This window comes from Dipteris shenzhenensis, chromosome 8 (genome assembly GCF_047967505.1).
Source record: "Dipteris shenzhenensis isolate YYH24624 ecotype China chromosome 8, Dip_SZ_1.0, whole genome shotgun sequence".
In the NCBI taxonomy this organism is placed as follows: Eukaryota; Viridiplantae; Streptophyta; class Polypodiopsida; order Gleicheniales; family Dipteridaceae; genus Dipteris; species Dipteris shenzhenensis.
In genome coordinates, this window is record NC_141603.1 from 593,278 (window position 1) to 603,165 (window position 9,888).

Genomic DNA, 9,888 nt, shown 5'->3' on the forward strand with positions numbered 1-9,888 from the left:
TTGATATTTTTTTATAATTCTTGAGACCTAAAACCTTCCACATTGTACATAATCTATGTCTAAACATATGATAACTACCTTTACTACAAGAGCAAAGTGTAAGGCACCCATTGCATCCATCCATGAGGTCTATCACATACGTGGAAACATCCTTTTAGCACAATTTGGATTGATTCAATCTCATCATTAACAAAACATACAATTCCTCTTCTCTACTCACATGAGGGATGACTACTATGATTAAAAAAACATATAACTTCTCTTCTCTACTCACATGAGGGATGAGTACCATGAAATTATTGTTAGAGATAGCTCAAATGTCAACCTCTCATGTAAGCTAACCACCAGTATTCTGAGCGCCCAATGTTGTAAGGCCTCCACATGAAGAGAATCCATGATAGTGGGCACCGGATATTGAGAGGATCCCCAATCTACACACTAGAACGGGTCTTATTTTGTAGATCAAATGCTTATGAGATGGCTTATGTGGACTTAACACATAGTCAAGTGGGATAGAGCTTGATATCAACCTCGAGGGGGGAGTTTTGGTTGTCCATTCAACCCCCCCAAGAAGTGTGGGGTCTGGGGGGTAGCCACCCCCATGGTTCGGCATGCGGTAGCCCTTGACCCGATTGTACAACTTTTATTTGATCTATAATTGGCTTGATAGTATGACTTCTAGTGGATATATAGTCAGCCAATCAGTCAAAGATCCTTCTCCTATTTGTTTGATACTTTTATAATTCTTGGGACCTAAAGCCTTCCACATTGTACATAATCTATGTTTTTTTTTTGGGTACATAATCTGTGTAAATGTACAATAATTACCTTTAACACTACAAGAGCAAAGTGTAAGGTACCCGTTGCACTCTATTGATGTCAAATTAAACAAGGAATTGGCTAATGTAGCCATCCATGAGTTCTATCACAAAAGTGGAAACATCCTTTTTGCATAATCTGGATTGATTCAATCTCATGGTTTAAAAAACATACAACTCCTCTCTACTCACATGAGGGATGACATGAGGGATGATTCACATGAGGGATGACTACCATGAAATCATTGTTAGAGAGAGCTCAAATGTCCACCTCTCATGTAAATCACCCACCAATATTCCGAGTACCCAATGTTATAAGGCCTCCACATGAAGAGAATCCATGATGGGCACCGGATATTAGGAGGATCCCTAATATACACACTAGAACAGGTCTTAGTTGTAGATTAGATGGTTATGAGATGGCCTATGTGGACTGGACACTTGGTCAAGTGGGATAGAGTTTGATATCAAGCATCGAGGGGGGGTTTGGGGGGGCATCAACCCCCCAAGAAGCACGAGGTCTAGGGGATAGTAGCCCCCATAGTTTTGCATGCAGTGGCGCCTAACCCAATGGTTCAACTTGTATACAATTTGTAGTTGGCTCGATAGTATGATTTCTAAAGGATCTATAGTCATCCAATTGGTCAAGCCCACATGACATACTATATAATAGTCACCCCTCTTGTCTTGAGTCATATTTGATTGTTGATCTCATAGTCCTCCATCTAGCATCTATCCAAGTCACCATCTAATCTTTCATGTGAGTGCACATGGGTGAAAAATAGAGTATTCATCAATCATATCAGCTATTCTGGTACATTAAATTTTTCATTCTCTCTAGTTTTTTATTTGTACTTGCATTTTGGTTTTATCTTTCACTCTGCATACCATTTCTTTCATGGTATCAAAGCATCAATGCTTTTGAGTAACAATGTTGGTGCAAGTTCAATGAGGTTTCTATAGTAGAAATCATTTGGAGTGATGGTTACCAAGAATGCAGCAGCCCCAGTGGCCCCAATCACTCAAGTCTAGATCATGAGAAGTCATCCACCTACCTTCACTGAAGGAAAACTTGATGGGACCAAATACATGTTCTGGAAGTTCAAGATTAGTGCCATATTCCATGCATATGAGCTCTTGGATATTATTCTAAGATTGGATCCAAAATCATTCACAACACTGGACCCAAGCAACTACAACATAATCCCTCCATATTCAACTCTTCATGTGCTTCGAGAAGTAGAAGCATATATGTAGTAATTGCGCTATTGTTACCAATGTAAGTGATTCTGTCTTGACATTGATTTAGCATGCATCTAAGATAGTGAGGCTTGGGACATATTGAAAGGTCATTCTGAGATGTGAATCAAACAAAGCTTAAAAATTAGGAGAACAGGTTGTAATCAAGAAGTTCTCAAAAGGAGAAATGCTAGAAGGTAATTCTTTCCCTAAAGTACGATCTGCTAGTTACACAATTATCTTGACATCTTCATTGACTATACATTGGGCCAAAGAGGTAGTTCATCTTTAGGTAAACATTGAGCGAGGGTATTAGAGTTAGCTCAAATGGCGAAGTTGCCACCATTATTTTGAGTGCCCAATGTTGTAGGGCCCCCACATGAGGAGAAGCCATCTTGGGGATCAAATATTGGGAGTGTCCCTAATCTAGACACTGGAAGGGGTCTTAGTTTATAGAATAGATGGCTATGAGATGGCCTATGTGGATTCAACATTTAATCAAGTGGGATGGAGCTTGATATCAGCCTCAAGGGGGGGTTTGTGGTGGTGGTGTTATCCCCCCAACAAGTAGGGGTTCAAGGGGCGACAACCCCTATAGTCATGGGGATTTAAGGGCATGCAACGGCCCCCTCTCAATGATGCAACTTGTATATGATCTATACTCTACTCAATAGTATGAGTTCTAAAGGATTTGTAGTCACCCAATTGGTCAAACCAACATGGTGCAATATATAATAATTGCCCTTGTTGTCTTGATTCATCTTAGATATTTAGTGCTCATAATCCTCCGTCTAACATCAATCCAAATCACCATCTAATCTCCAACATGAGAGCACATAATGGCACAACAACGACAATGAGATCAAATTATGTTAGCATTTTGGTATGCTAATATTTTTTTTCTCTCCAATTTTCTAGTGTGTACCCAGGTTTTGTTATCTTTCACTGCATACCATTTTCTTTAAATTGTGGTGTGCTTCATAAGAGGTGACCATCAGAGACTTCATGGAAGATAATATGAGAAGAAAGTAAAAAGTCTTGTGTAGCTAAAGAATGCACAAAAGGCTTGAGTATACCCTTTATATACACTTTGACTTACTAAAAATTCCCACTGGTCTCCAAAGAACCTAAAAATATAATGCTTGTTTAATAATTTGTACTCAATTAAAAGAATTCGGTATTTTTCTAAAATAATTATAAAAGAGTTTTCCAAATAGTTTGTTAGACAAATTTTAGAACATTTGATTCAATATTACTACCTTGGTTAGATAGTAAAAATGATAAGGGTATATTTTCTAACTCTTATAGCATGGCAAAGACATTTACAAAATAAATTGCACATCTCAAACTCTAAAATGGACATCTAAAATGATATCATTTCTAGAAACCCTCTCACATCCCAAATTTGATATAGGAGATTATTGAGGAATTGTTATATCATTGATGTATACCCACATGGTCTTTGTATTGTGATTGGAGACTAATTTGGAGAAGTGGGGATAATTACAAGGGAGGGCATGAAGCAACCCACACTCATAGATTTTGAATTAAAAGTAGATTCAATGATGATTGAATATGTGACCTCATCTTCATCCTAAATGGCATGATTGGAGACTAATTTAGAGAACTGGGGATAAATATAATGGAGGGCATGAAGCAACCCACATTGACAGATTTTGAACTAAAAGTAGATTCAATGATGATTGAATATGTGACCTCATCTTCATCCTAAATGGCACAATTGGAGACTAATTTGGAGAAGTGGGGATAAATACAGTGGAGGGCATGAAGCAACCCACACTCATAGATCTTGAACTAAAAGTAGATTCAATTGTGATTGAATATGCAGACCTCATCTTCATCCTAAATGCATCTACAATGAATGGATTAGGAACATGCCATTCTAAACTATCAAGTGTAGGAAGAGATGGTAGATGAATGCTCCCATATGACCTTCTTTTTTAGGTAGCTACTAACATGCATCATAAAAATAAATCCCAAACTTTGTTAAGGAGACATCTTCAAGAATATTAACTCACCAAATCTAATTGAAAGCTTTACATGTTCCTATGAGACTCTCTAAGGGTTGGCTTTTGACTTTAGCAGTGGAAGGAAATATGTCTACACAATAGCCAAGCAAATACAATCAACATGTCAATATATTATCCTCTCTCTCTCTCTCTCTCTCTCTCTCTCTCTCTCTCTCTCTCTCACCTATCACACCTTTCCTCAAGGGAGACCTCCCAAGATGAGGGGTCACTCTAACGGGATTAGGGATTTGAGGAGACCATGCCCCCCCAACCACACAATGTGAGACAAGCTGACAATAGACACAGATCCACACTATTGACAAGAACATTCTCTTCCTCTCTGTGATGACCTAGTGCCCCTTCCATTTGCCTTCCATTGAGGCAGGATGATCAGCTCTTGGATAGTGAGTTGGTAGATGACACAGCTATTTTTTTGCTGCCATACTAGAGACACTCACCTCATTCAGGAGAGACTTGGATTTGTTTTGCACTATAGCAGGGGCTCATATTAATTGGAACAAATCCAATGGCTTTTGGATTAGTGATGATGAGGACACTCCAGATTGGGGGAATGGCATAAGATTCACTTGGATTCAGAGGGGTGTTTCCATCAGGTACCTAGGATTCTAGGTTGGGGTGGGCATCTTGTCCAACATAGTAGTCTACTCTTGTGTTGAAGAGCATCGAGAGGAAACTCATTTTTTGGAGTTCTACTAGACTTGACCTTGCATCCAAAGTAGTGGTGCTGAACCAAGTATTATTGGCTACTACCTAGTTTGTTTTCTCATGTTGGTGCAGATCTAGAGGTTGTATCTCTTAGCTCATGAGACCTATCAAGAACTTCCTATGGAGTGGGTTAGATGGCACCTCATATGTTGTAGCCAAGGTGGCTTGGGAGACCCTCATTCTCCCCACAGGGGAAGGAGAGGTCTCAATATTATTGATCCAAACTTGCAGTGTATGGCCTTGCTTTACAAGTTTGTAATGAGAGGATTGATGGCTGGACAGATTGTAGACCAATCAAGTTAAAAATTAAGCAGCCCATTGATGACTCTGACCCTCTAGGTTCCTCTCCTGATACAACCCCTACCAAAGTTATCAAGCACAAAAGAACTTGTTTGTCTTTGGAGGCCAGCAAAGAGGGCTCCTCAACATCAAGCCACCTGCTCATTAGAAATTGTTGGTAGCTAACTAGTTCCCCCAAGAAGGCCCCCAAGATATTTCTAAAGGCACCCACCAGAACCCTTGCACAACAGGTGGTTTTTGGAGTTTATGGACAAAGACCTATTATTACTTTGGCAAGGGGTTCCATTTTCCTAGAGGATGAGAAGAATTATAAGTGTTGTGGTCCTATAAGGTCACTTGCCTATTGCGAAGATGGAAATGATTGTGTGACCTTCTCAGTGTCAAAGGATGTAGACTCACCTATCAAGGAGATCTCAATAATTGAGTTCAATTGTGATTTTTATACAATTAATCCTCCCGAGTTGAAAGTAGATGTAAAGGAAGCAGTATGAACCAACTTCAATCCCTTGCCAAAATCAACTTAAATAAGCCATATCTAACATTCCCTATGGTTTTAAATTTAAGGGACTTGGGTTGAACCAAATAGTTGAAAGTAGATGTAAAGGAAGCAGTATGAACCAAGTCGAGTTTGGAGCCTTATTATTTTTCATTCCATGGCCCAAGCAACCTCAGTGATAGAGGCTTTAATGGATCATACCCATTCATGGGAGAATATGATATGGTAAGTTCTCTATAACTTTACCCATAAGATTTTATGGATACTGAGAGTTATTATGACACTTTTGATTATATTATAATTTTTTCTTTCATTGATTTGACTACCAAGGCGAAGACCAATATAAAGCATGTACCAGGACATAAGATAATTCATGCATTTGAAATTATGTCCATTGGAAACTTCTCTACAATAGAGAAGTGTAAAACTATTTTACACTATCCTCATAGAAATGCACACTATGTGTTTCATTATCTTGCTATCACTCGGAAGCTTAGGTACGCAAATAGTAACAAATCCATCATCAATCCATACTAGCAACCACATCATTTAATCAATGAGCTTCTGGATTTGTTTACAGTGCAAGATGATTGGCTTTGTGACTTTTTTGTTGGAACAAGAACAACCACTATTTGTGTTTGAAAAAACATAAAAATTCTATTGCTATTGAGAAGGATCCTTTGCAAGCTACATTTATCTTGCAAAGGGTGTTGGAGTAAAATACAATACTGAAAATGTTGCAGCATAAAAAAGGCATTCAGAGAGCCCCAACCGGGCTTTAATAACGTAGAACCTGAGCTAGCAGAATTGTTTAAGGAAGTAGCACTTGAAGTGGTTGTTCTTTATTTTACAAAGCAAGCTAATCATAAATCTATTGAGAATCCTGATGATAAATTGTATGACATTTAGTATGTGCAATCTGTAACATATATAAGATGTAATGACAATATACACTGTCGATTAATATGAGCTCTCTTTTCTTTCTTTCATAGTATTCTATTGAGAAGCCTGATGATCAATTGTATGACATTTAGTATGTGCAATCTTTCATCTGTTGTAACACATATATGACATAATGACAATATACACTTTCAATTAATATGAACTCTCTTTTCTTTCATGGCAACTAGGTTTTTGAAATTCTTATTATATTATTATTTTTTCACTCTGTTCTTAATAATTTAAAAGATAATAAATTAGAGTGTTCATCCATTAAGTTTGTAAACTTTAATTTATTAGATGAGACTTCTTTTTCCTTTCTTTTATATTATTTACACAAATAAGTTTTTTGCAAATCTTGATTATTGAATATTTTTCATTTTTTTTAATGGATTTTAAATAATAAATTGATGTGTTCTTTATTATTAGATTATTTAACAAGCTTTAATGTACTTCCAAAGATTATAATTATTTAAACAAGAATGTTTGTCTTCAAACTTCCATATTATCTTTGTTTTATCATTTTTAGGTAGGAGGTCTCCTATTTAAATCTAATTTGATGCTTTTGGGTTTAAAACTCATAGTTAAAAGATCTGATTGATGAAGGCTCCTAGCTGTAAAGTGTGTAATGAAAGGTTAAAATAAAGTAATATAATCAAGTCTTTTTGGTGAGAGAGGGAAAGAGATTGAAGTAGCACTGACTGTAAATTCAATGAGAACAATATCTTGCTTCTCATGTCAAAGAAAGTATCCCTTTGGGAGTAATTGTATATTTTCTTATTATGTATCTTTATATTCATTAAAGTGTACATTACACCTTGTATAATAGGTCATGAATTCTATGAAAATCAGATTTCTCAAGCAAACAATCTTACCATCTACCCAAAGTCATAAATATTAATCTATAGTAAATAAATATGCATCACAAAGTGCATCTTATGAATTTTTGTTTGATAAATTATCAAGGATTATAAAATTATCTATCCCTTTTAAATAACCCATGTAAAAAAGTAATGAATGTTTTGATTTTAGGTTTTTTAAAATTATACCCAAAATAAAAATCTATATTAAACTATTATGTTTTTAAATGGATAGGTTAAAATTAGTTAAAATCTAGTACTATTTTCAGGGAATCTTAAAAGTGGGTAACATGCAATAGTCCTCACTTAATATGCAATAGTGTTTAGAGGCCACCGATAAGAGAGGGGGTAGATTAGGGGAACCCACCCAAAAAATGTTGTAGGGACCTACACATGAGAAAATATCATAGGTATTGGTGGGGCCCGTAAAGAGAGGGGGGAGATTAGGGGAGCCCAACCCAAGAAGATTCGGAGAGCCAAACTGGAGAGATTAGGAGAGCCCAGAAAAAATAAGTCGAGCATGTTGATATGCACAGATTTTACCACAAAGCTGGAGTGAAGTTGATTCACCACTTCATCATCATGAATTTAATGGCACCTATAAACTTTATTCTCAAAAAAGAGAAAAGGGGGATGGGAGAGGGAAGGGGGAGCAAAGGCAATACAATTTCACGGCAAAATCCTTTTTCGCTCATGTTATGCATACAAACATCGAGCCACCACATTTGTGAAGAGAAGGTAATTGCAAGGAAAACATGGAATAAGTATCCTTCAAGGCGATGAGACTCAAAAGCGACATGATTAATAATTCATGTGCTTCTCATACACAAACTGTTATGATTCACATCTTTGGAACCTCTTCACGTGCAAGTGTGACTTACATTTGATGATGGCTAGAGTTGTGCTAAAGCCTTGTATTTGATTGTGGTTAAAGCCTTGTAATTTTGTGTTCAATGTTTTGGGCTAGGAAGACCTTACTTGAAAATAAATAGGATATAGAGTCTTTAGTAAGCTACATTGGGCATCAATTCCATGAGCCTCTACACAAAGTTCTAAAGAGGTGAAGCTAGTATGCATTCATAGTCCTCTTATGTAGAATTAGGGGCCTAAGCTCGGAAATAATTATGGGTCTCATAGCTAGGAGATGCCTAAAATCAACACTTGTTGACTCTTTAATAAGCTCTTTATAGAGCCTTTAATAAGCTATGTTGGGGTTGTAAGAAATTAGTATAAAGTTTGTTGTCCTCTTGTGTGGTCCAAAGATGGAATAATTATGGACTTTATAGCTAGGGGATGCCTAAAATCACATTTTTTGGCAAGCTCTTTATGGATGGGCTAAGCCAAAGTGGGGTTGTTAGGGCCCTAAAGTGCTCTCCTCAATAAGTGCTTTCCTCAGTAAGGTAGGCCACTTCCTTAACTACTTGGACATGGCAACCCCCAAGGTTTTCAAAGTTGTGGATTCACGAACAACTATTGTACTCATTCGCGACCCCCAAGGTTTTAAATACATTAGGTGCAAAGGTATCATAGGTAATAAACATAGCCATAATCAAGCTGGATGTACAACCAAGAGAAAAGTTGACTATCACCAAGTTTATAATAATTTATTTTATCTTTCATACCTCATGTACTTGAACCCTCCTCCCTCTCTAACAATAAGTCGAGGGAAGGCCTCCGGTAGTTTTCTTGCCCCATGGATTTGGGTGGTTACTAAGAAGGGGTGGCATGCAAAGGATGGATATTTTAAGGCCTTAGGGTGTGAAAAAGAGGCATTATGGAGCCCATAAGGGGAGATGCGGGGGGGGGGGGAGATTTACGAGATGGAGCTTAGCAAAGGGTGACTAGCTTCTCTGATATCTCTTTAGCTTTCATCCCATTACATGAGCTTTTGAGTCCATGTCGTACTTTTGTTTGATGTCATGGCATGCTATCTCTTGCACTCCCTCCATTTCATTATATGGAACTCGTGGAAGGGATGCCTCATCCACCTTAATCTTGCCTCTCTTGCATGAACTTTAGAATGCTTTAGGCAAGTCCTTAGGTAGCAAGCCGAACTTATATAGCACCTCATTTTCATGGCCTTCTCATAAATTTTAAGTAGCAACTCATCTATGACGTAATTCATAGTGAAGGCCACTAATTCTAACAAAGACACCATCCGCTTTTTGTGAGTCCTCTTGCTACCATCAAATGATGCAAAAGGCTTTACATAGTCAAAATTTCATCAAATTACCCTTTCAAACAGGGCATGCTTCTTGAACTCAACTTTTAGGATAATTCTATAATGGCCATGCTTTACAACCATCCATGCCTTGTTTAATAATATGTCCGAGATTTCATTAAATAATATATGCAAATCTTATTTAGACACTCATTTCAATATCGAAATCCTCTTATTACCTGTTCTCTGATGAACAACTCTCTTTGCACTATTTTTTCTATAAGATGTGCATAAAGTTCTCTCTACTTAAACATGCATG